This window comes from Zingiber officinale, chromosome 10A (assembly GCF_018446385.1).
Source record: "Zingiber officinale cultivar Zhangliang chromosome 10A, Zo_v1.1, whole genome shotgun sequence".
Classification (NCBI taxonomy): domain Eukaryota; kingdom Viridiplantae; phylum Streptophyta; class Magnoliopsida; order Zingiberales; family Zingiberaceae; genus Zingiber; species Zingiber officinale.
In genome coordinates, this window is record NC_056004.1 from 34,115,345 (window position 1) to 34,124,678 (window position 9,334).

Here is a 9,334-nt window from a genome sequence, read left to right on the forward strand (position 1 = left end):
TTTTGAAGGTACTGCTAATAATGTTTGTTTTTTCTTACTATTTTTTACTACTTGTTACCAATACATTTCATTTATTATTTAGGAATTTGACACCTTTCAAAGTTTAGAATTCATTGGTAGAGCTCAAAAGAGTCAATTAGAGCTCTATTTGGAAGAACCAACAATTAACACAATAACAAAAATGGATGTTCTCGGGTTCTGGAAAGCTCACCAATTTAGGTATCCTAACCTTGCACAAATGTCCAGAGATATCTTGAGTGTTCCAATTTCTACAGTTGCTTCTGAATCGGCTTTTAGCACTGGTGGTAGGATACTTGACTAATATCGTAGTGCAATGAAGTCTGATGTTGTTGAGGCATTGGTTTGTTGTAGAGATTGGTTAGTTGGAGAGAAAGGTAAGTGGTTTTTTTTTATTTTCATTTTAAAATTATTTGTTTTATTAATATTTTTTTTTATAGAAACTACTGAGGTGGGGTTGAATGATTTGACTAAAAATATTATGAATTTATTCACAAATGAGGATGCTGGATCAAAAACTACTGTAACAAATGATTGATGATTCTAATGAAAAGTAAGTTGATTAAACTGTTAAAGTTTGTTAATTAAAGGTTTTTTAAAATCTTTTAGATTTTATTTTTTTTATTTCATACATTATTTCAAGTTTTGACTCGGTAAAAAAAACCGAAGTAAAATGATGGAGAACTAGAGCTTGAAACTTAAAAGTTATTTTGTGAAGCTTGAAGACTTTTTTTATTTTGTATTGATAATTTGATATCATAAATTTTCATTATGTAATATTTATTTTGGGAAGGATTTGAATTTTCTAAACAATTATCAATTTCCCTAGCATTACTATTACTTTTACTTGTACCATTTTGTTGCAGTTCTGCACTTTGGGCTAGTATAGAAACTGCAGTTTTTTTAATCTGCAATTTTTTGAGATGCTTGAGATGCATCTCAACTTCTGCACTTCTTTGAATCTGCAAATTCAAAGATGATAGGGCCAGTTTAGAAATTGTAGTTTTTTGAATCTGTAATTTTTTGAGATGCTTTATATGCATCTCAACTACAGAACTACTGCACTTTTTTGAATCTGCAGTTCTGTACTGGCCCTATAATCTTTGTCAAATTCTTTTCCCTTAACAATTCAATAGGGGTTCATGGCTGGTCTAGGTTGGATCAAGAAATTCTTATTTGGGATGTAATACCATTTAGTATTATAATGGTAAGAGCCTCCCCTTAGGTTGCCTCTGATTAGAGATTCCCATAAAATTTGGAATAAAATAGTTTCAAGAATCTAAGTTGATACATCGGACATTCGAACTTCTCGAATCTCTGTAGTTTTTTGTTTTTGTTTTTTTCGATGATGCATATCTTGAGAGTTGCATACTTGCATTCTATACCCATAACACAATAAACACATTATACGATAGCAAAGTCACAGCTCACAAGTGTTTACACAATTAAACATTTAAACTCTTATATTTAAATATTTAAATATATGAAATGATGAAATATAATTATCATATTTAGTGGTTTGTTATTATGGGTTTAAAACTTTAAATTAAAGTATTATTATGTGCTTTGAACCTATATTTCATTATTTTATTAAAAAAATAAAAGAATAATTTTAAAAAATCAAATCGGGTTGACGGGTTGCCGGGTTGGAACGGGTTGGATCAGGTTCGGGTTCGGGTTCATAGGTTTCGGATTAGAGTTGGGTTTGGGTCGGGTTCGGGTTGAGTATTTTTTTTTCAAAAATTAGTTTTCAACCCGACCTGAACTCACCCAATCCATCCGAATTGACACTCCTAGGTTTCTGAGAGGTGAGTGGGGAAGGTACACAAGTTTGGATCATAAGAGAGGATATACTTCTCGAGTTGCGACGGTATATTTTTTTAGGTATGAGTGGGGAGGGTATACGATAGACATCCAAGCTTGATAATTTAGAGAGTATACATTTTGTTAAGAGCGAGGTATATGGCTTGTTTTTGAGATAGGTATACTTTTGAGTTTTGGAGATGTAAGGATATAAATTTTGGTTGCGATATGTTGCATCATTAGGGTATACATTTGATAGCAACATAGGGCTTTTATCATGCCCTATACATTTCAAAAAAAATCTGTACCCATTGGTTACATTCGTTTGACTTCTAGTTTGAGTATGATCATACTGAGGACTAATGATATGTGGCAAAGGAGAAGGGCAAGATGAGAAGATGGATGGATGAGGATGTTGGACATCGATGTAGATGGGTGGATAGAGGCATGCATACGTGATCAAAGATGCCTGAGCTGACCTCCCGATACTAGGCAAATAGACCTTAAAACATAAAAAAAAAGAAAAGAAATCCTTAATTCCTATTTCATCAAGAAAAGAAAGAAATTTAAATGAAATAAAAATTATTAATCGACTTACAAATCGAAAATTTCTATAACTCAAATCTAAAAAAATATAAAAAAAATAAAAATTACAAAAAATATCTTAAATATAAAATAATTAAAATTATAAATAATAATAATAATAATCTATGAATTCTCTTGTATCAATCATTCTGAATTGAAAGAACTCTTCTTGAAATTTAGATTAGTGTCAGATGGTAGTCCAAGAAAAAGATCATCTATCACCAAATTTATAAAATCTATTAGCAGTTATTTCTAGACAAACAATGCATCAAGAGCTTCCAATTGTTCGTAGATACAATCCAAAATTTCTTCATCACCATGAACATGGGATTCCATATCAAACACAACATCCATTTTCTCTTTCTAATCAGATTCATCCTTAGAACAATCATATACTTCCAGAGGATTTATTGTAGACATGGTTGACAGATCGACTTAAGGCATAGGCCATTAAGATCTATATCTAGGGTCCCAATTTTATTGGAACCCATTATTATTAAAAAAAAATTAAATAAATTTAATAACTAAAATTTACCTCTTGATAATGGTTGGCCTTCGACTTTATACGTGACGCTTAGATTTCCACTCCATCCCTCTTCATTTATCCATTCCAAAGACAATTCTAATTAATTTCATATTAATTATAATTATTATATTCTCCTACCATTCTATCTAAAGCTACCACTTAATTTCTTTTTTTTCTTCATATTTTGTAATTTTGTCAAAATTATTTCCCTTTTTTTTTTGGTGTAAGCAAATTACTATCATCACAAACTTGATTTATGCATTTAAAAATCATAAACATATGATTACTAGATTTTTAATAATTTTTAATAATTACTATCATAACAAACTTGATTTAATTACAGTTTATTATATACTACTTAAATTAATATTCAAATGAAATTTAATATATTTTTTTTCTTATTATATTTGTAAGGTAATAATCGAATTTTAAAATATCATCAAATTAAAATTATATGATGTAAATCATGTTTTATTTTTTATTTAATTTTAAGTAATTTTATTTTGATAAAATAGGAGAGACTTAATAGAAATATATGTTTAAAAAATATGATCTTGAATATATATAAAACGTATGAAAAAAAGGAAAATAGAAGAATAATATAAAAATTTATTTTAAAATTAATATTTAAAAAAATTAACCCGTCTCAAATTCAAATGAAAAAAAGGGAAGAAAATTTTATTTTTTTTGAAAAAAATTAAAAACCTAAAAAAATTTTTAGCCTAGGTCTCATACACCCTTGAGACGGCCCTGATTGTTGAACCATCAAAAGTTCGGCCCACAGAGATAGTGATCTCTTCATGGGCTAGAAGCCTAGAAGAGATTCAACAACTGGGAAAGAATGTCACACCATGCAATTGAAGCTGCTCTTTCTTTAACTTGTTTAACTCTTTTTTCTCCTGGTTCGAAATCATAAACAATTGATTTTTTTTTTCTGGAGGTTCAGCTTCCTCTTCTTCAATAGATGTAGTTTCAGTAGGTTGTGTGGAAGACTTGTTTCCCATGAAATGACTATATGGTTTAGTCTATGGTATGCGGAAAGTTGAGCCTCTGTTGTTGTCTCTTAGCTTCGCGAAGTTCTTCCTCACGCATCAACGCTTCAGCGACATCTCTTTCCTCTTTCTTCCTTAATTCAGCATGTTCCTTATCTACTTTCTTCCAGAATATCAGCATGTCTCTAGCTAGCCGTCTAGTGCGAACTGCTGCACTTCTCATAAATCTAAGTGATCTACTGACCTTCAACTTTACCTCCCTCTGACAAGTCTGAAATTTTTTTTGCATTTGCAAGTTGTTTCTTGTGGAAACATGTAAATATCTTATGATGCTTTGGAATATCTCTTCTAACCATATTTGCCCAAACTTTCCCTATCTTCTCCAAAATTCCAGATGGGTCTTTGGCAAGTGAAGTTTGTATATCTGATGGATTGGTGAAGACAGCCAATGTTTTGAACTAAAGATTTTGATCGGCAAAGAATGAGCACAGGGACGACTAGAGTTGGAACATATGTGCCAATGGAGGGCATTAATTCTTCCATTCCACAGAAATATGCAATTGCTCTCCTCTGCACTTAAAAACACATTCAAATCTAGATTCTTCAATGTCATCATCCTCTTCTTCCAAAACATCTTCATCAAATTCGTTATCATTGATCTCATGCTCATAATGATTGTGTCAGGATGAGGTTTGATGAACTTCATCCTCAACAATTTCTTTATCCTCATCCCTTGACATATTTTCATCAATAGATCCATCGTCATACGCCAACCCCCTAATCTCCTTGATCTTGCTTTCTAGGTCTTCCTCAGATGGTCTAGAATCAGTTGTTTGATATAATTTAATAAAAGGTTCAAAATTATCTTGTTGGACAGTACATGAATCCAGAACGAATAAATTTCATCACCAAGCACTTTGTCTGCTCCATAATCATCATAAATTAGATCATTACCCGCCTTAGTCTCGTCTCCCATGTCTTCCTCATCAACAAACTCTCACGAATGATTAAAGTCTCAGGGTTATCATAATAAAGTACCTCGTCAACTTCTTCCTCCAAATCATCTTTGAATCCATCAAGGTCATCTTAGACGTCAAAGCTATCATGCTCCATGACAAAATATAATCGTCCTTGGAATGAGATTTGAGTATACCTAAAAGGAAGAAAATGATCTTTCATCTTTTTCTTCATATTATCTTAATCCTTGATCTTGGTTTTGCTCTATCTGTCTCGTGAGCACCATAAGTGCTCCCACCATGTAGATGTTGTTATATTTGAGAAGTGTCCAAAGACAAATCACCTTAGATATTTTATTATTTATTGAATAAATAAAATTTCTTATTTAAATATGCATTCTATATGTATATGATATTAATCTTAAACTCAATTAATGATGTCCACAATACAAAGTATAGTATGAGAGAGAAATTATGATTGGATCACAATTAGTGGGTATTTCTCTATGTGTAATTATGTATGTATTGAAATATTTCCTAGTCAATGAATTGATGAGATTGGATACCATCAATTATGTAAGACTAGTATATGTTATGTTCCTTGGTTTATCCATGCAATCAATCCTCACTAGCTAAAAACATTGAGATGTTGAAAGTTAACATATGAATGATGGTTAAGGATAACTAATTCATTGGATATGACCTGCTATGAGATTTCATGTGGTTCTATATATGTCAATGAAGATCTCATTAGCTCGAGTGTAAATTTTCTTAGACTTAAAGTATTCAAGTCATCTTAGTCATAGAGACTTATACTTTAACATCTTAGCAATCATCTCCAAGGAGGTTCAATTCTGCGATGATTGGGTATAAGTCAATATACTCGAAGGTGTTTAAATATCACACAAAGGATTCACTACTCCTTTTATAAGGAGATGCATATCATATGACCTCTTGTCAAGATTATTACTTGTAAATCTTTAGCCAAAGCATTACATGTCAAAAGAATGGTCTTCTTGGACACGTGTTTGAGTAATTTGAATCAACAGGATAAGGAACTACTACTTGGGTTAGATGTGACATAGTCAGCTTAGAAGGGATTAATACATAGACTATATCCTGAACCAAATGGATATAAGATGAGTGAAAGGAAAAGACGCACTGATAACTATAGCTACTGAAAGGTTCAGAATTATTTTGAGATCAACTATAATTTTTCAATCAATTAAGGATCAGGAGGTACTACTAGGTGACACTCATGATCAATTCATAGTTAATGGTTAATTATAGATGATTGACATAAATCGGAAACTTATTGGGTCAACACATACTATGAGTATATCCTAAAGACATAAAATAACTTTGAGAATTAGACTCTTAGATTGAAAGAGACTAAGTCTAGTAGGATTAGATGAGAGACAAATATGAAAGATATTTGTTGGACTAGAAGATCATTGATGGTGGACCATGCCTTTGAAGGATCAAAAAGAAATGATTGACCGGGGGGGGGGGGTGAATATTGTTCGTTTAAAAATCTTTACTCTATCGTAAAACTAAATAAGAGTAAGCAACGGAATAGAAAAATAAAAGCAATGTAAGTGACTCATTTGATTACTTGATTCGAAGCCTATATCGACTCTTACTTCAAGACCCATAATCTTTGATCACACTATTGTTGGAACCCCAAGGTTGTTTTGGTGTGATCAACAAGTTAAGTTAGGTCCTGCGTTGTTTTAACCTTGTGTCTAAGTGTGCAGGAGCTTAGGAGCACAGGTACTCGAGCAGAAGACGCAGCTAGCGAGAAGGACGGCACGCGGTGCGTCCGAGGGACGAGGCGCTGCGGAAGAGTATCCCGGTGGACGAGAAGGAAGCGTGCGGTGGTTCCGAGGGACGAAAGCCGGAGCGGAAGATTGCTCGGGGAGCAAGAGACGCAACTAGCGAGAAGGTCGGCACGCGGTGCGACCGAGGGACGAAGATTGCGGATGAGTACGCTGGTGGACGAGAAGGAAACACGCAGCGATTCCGAGGGACAAGAAGCCGGAGTGGAAGGCTGCTCGAGAAGACCGGAAGTTGGATTCGGGTAAGCCCTTTTCCGGATGACAGAGATCACCCAAGCGAGCGGATTCGGAGGAGAAGAACCGGACCGAGGCGGGACTGAACCAGAGAAGAAGTCCCGGATAAAAAATTCAACAACTGTTGACTTTGGGCTCCGGGGCGCCCGGAACCCTCCGGGGTGCTCGGATCAGTAAAATTGACCAGATCGAGTTTTGACTCGATCTGAACGTTGGGGGATAAGTTTTATCCCCCCAGGGCGCCCGGAACCCTTCCAGGCGCCTCGACCAAGGCTATAAATATAGCCTTGGTCCAGAAGCTTTTTAAAGAACTCACTGATTGTAAATCCAGTGCTTGCACGCTCTCTTTTAGTCTAAGCTTCTATTTTCTGCGCTACATTGCTGTACGAGGCTTCTCCGCCTGAAGGAGTTTTTATTGAGCTTAATCTTCCTTGGATTAACAACCATATCGGTTGTAACCAAGTAAATACTTTTGCCTCGTCTTTTCTTTATGCTTTTAATTTACTGCTTAGTTTATTTATGCAAGTGTTAGCTTAAAGAGTTCGAGGAGGGTTTATTTTTCTTTTTTGTTAGCAGGATATCCAACAACCCCCTCATAGCCGGCCGCAACGGTCCTACAAGTGGTATCAGAGCCGAGTACGCCTCAGAAGGACTAACCGCCGTCTGAAGCAACAAAACGATGGTCGGAGCTAGCGACTACCCACTAGCATTCGAGGGGGAGTTTTCTTCATGGAAGAAACAAATGGAGGTATACCTTAACTCAGACCTTGGTATTTCTTTAATTTTAAAATCTGGTTATGAAGAACCGAAGAACACGAACGGAGAAAGACTCGATCTACGTCTCTAGAACAAAAGCAACGTAATGAATCGATGGCAAACGGACGGGCAGAATTTCATCTCCTAACCGTGATACCAAATGAAGATCTCAAAAGAATCGGTGAATACAACAGCTCAAAAGAACTTTGGAAAAAGTTCTTAAAACTCTACGAAGAACTGATTGAAGTCGTCCCCTCAATAGACATCGAGCCGTCATCAGAATCCGAGACGGAAGAAATTACCGAGACAGCCCCAACAGCCGAAGTACATCCCAAGATCAATGAAGGGGGAGAATCTTCGGAAGAAAGTAAATCAACAGGGGGAGAACCATGTTGGTGCAACCTTAGGTCAAGGTTGACCTGGTTGACCCGACTCGAGGTGACTTGACTCGAGTTGTATTTTGATGTTTGACTTGGGAAGATTGTCGGTGCAACCTTAGGTCAAGGTTGACCTAGTTGAGTTGCATGTTGATGTTTGACACTCGTGGAAGAGTTGTATTCTTGATATGGGACAAGAATAGATGTTTAGGAGATTATTGGGGCAACCGTAGGTCAAGGTTGACCTGGTTGACCTGATTCGGGAAAAAGTCCAAGTATGGAGACTTGGCAATCGAAAAGTCCAAGCAGGGAGCTTGGCACTAAGAAAAGTCCAAGTATGGAGACTTGGCACTGGAAAAGTCCAAGCAGGGAGCTTGGCAAACGAAAAGTCCAAGTATGGAGACTTGGCACGGGAAAAGTCCAAGTATGGAGACTTGGCATTGGAAAAGTCCAAGTATGGAGACTTGGCACGGAAAAGTCCTAACTGGGATGTTAGGCAGTGTGGAAAGTCCTGGTGAGTGAAGCCAGGCAGTGGGAAAGTCCTAACTGGGATGTTAGGCAGTTGGAAAGTCCTGGTGAGTGAAGCCAGGCAGTGAGAAAGTCCTAACTGGGATGTTAGGCAGGTGGAAAGTCCTGGTGAGTGAAGCCAGGCAGTGAGAAAGTCCTAACTGGGATGTTAGGCAGTTGGAAAGTCCTGGTGAGTGAAGCCAGGCAGTGTGGAAATCCTGGTGAGTGAAGCCAGGTGAAAGTCCGGGTGAGTGAAGCCAGGCAAGGGAAAATCCAGATGGATCAGGGATGATCGGACATCTGGTGTGGAAAAGTCTAAGTGGGTCAAAGGGATTGACCGGACACTTAGCAGGGAGTGCTAGCAGGTCAAGGGAGTGACTGGATGCTAGGCATAATGTACCAACGGGTCAAGGTTGACCGGATGTTGGTTTGGGAGACTTGGGACTTGGTTTGGGCAAAAACCAAGCTCTGGATGATACGTTTGTATATCTGATCGGTCTGGTGACCGATCAGATAACAAACAGAAGGCAAAGCGCAGTTCTGTGAGCTTACTGATCGGTCTGGGGACCGATCAGCATGAAGCCTGATCGGTCTCCACGAACGATCAGAGACGCAGCCACCTCTCTGTAAGAGAGGTGGGATCGGTCCGGGGACCGATCAGACTGGGGCCTGATCGGTCTCTCGGACCGATCAGGATAGCTCCAGACCGATCAGGGCGATGCCTGATCGGTCTGGCCCTAGC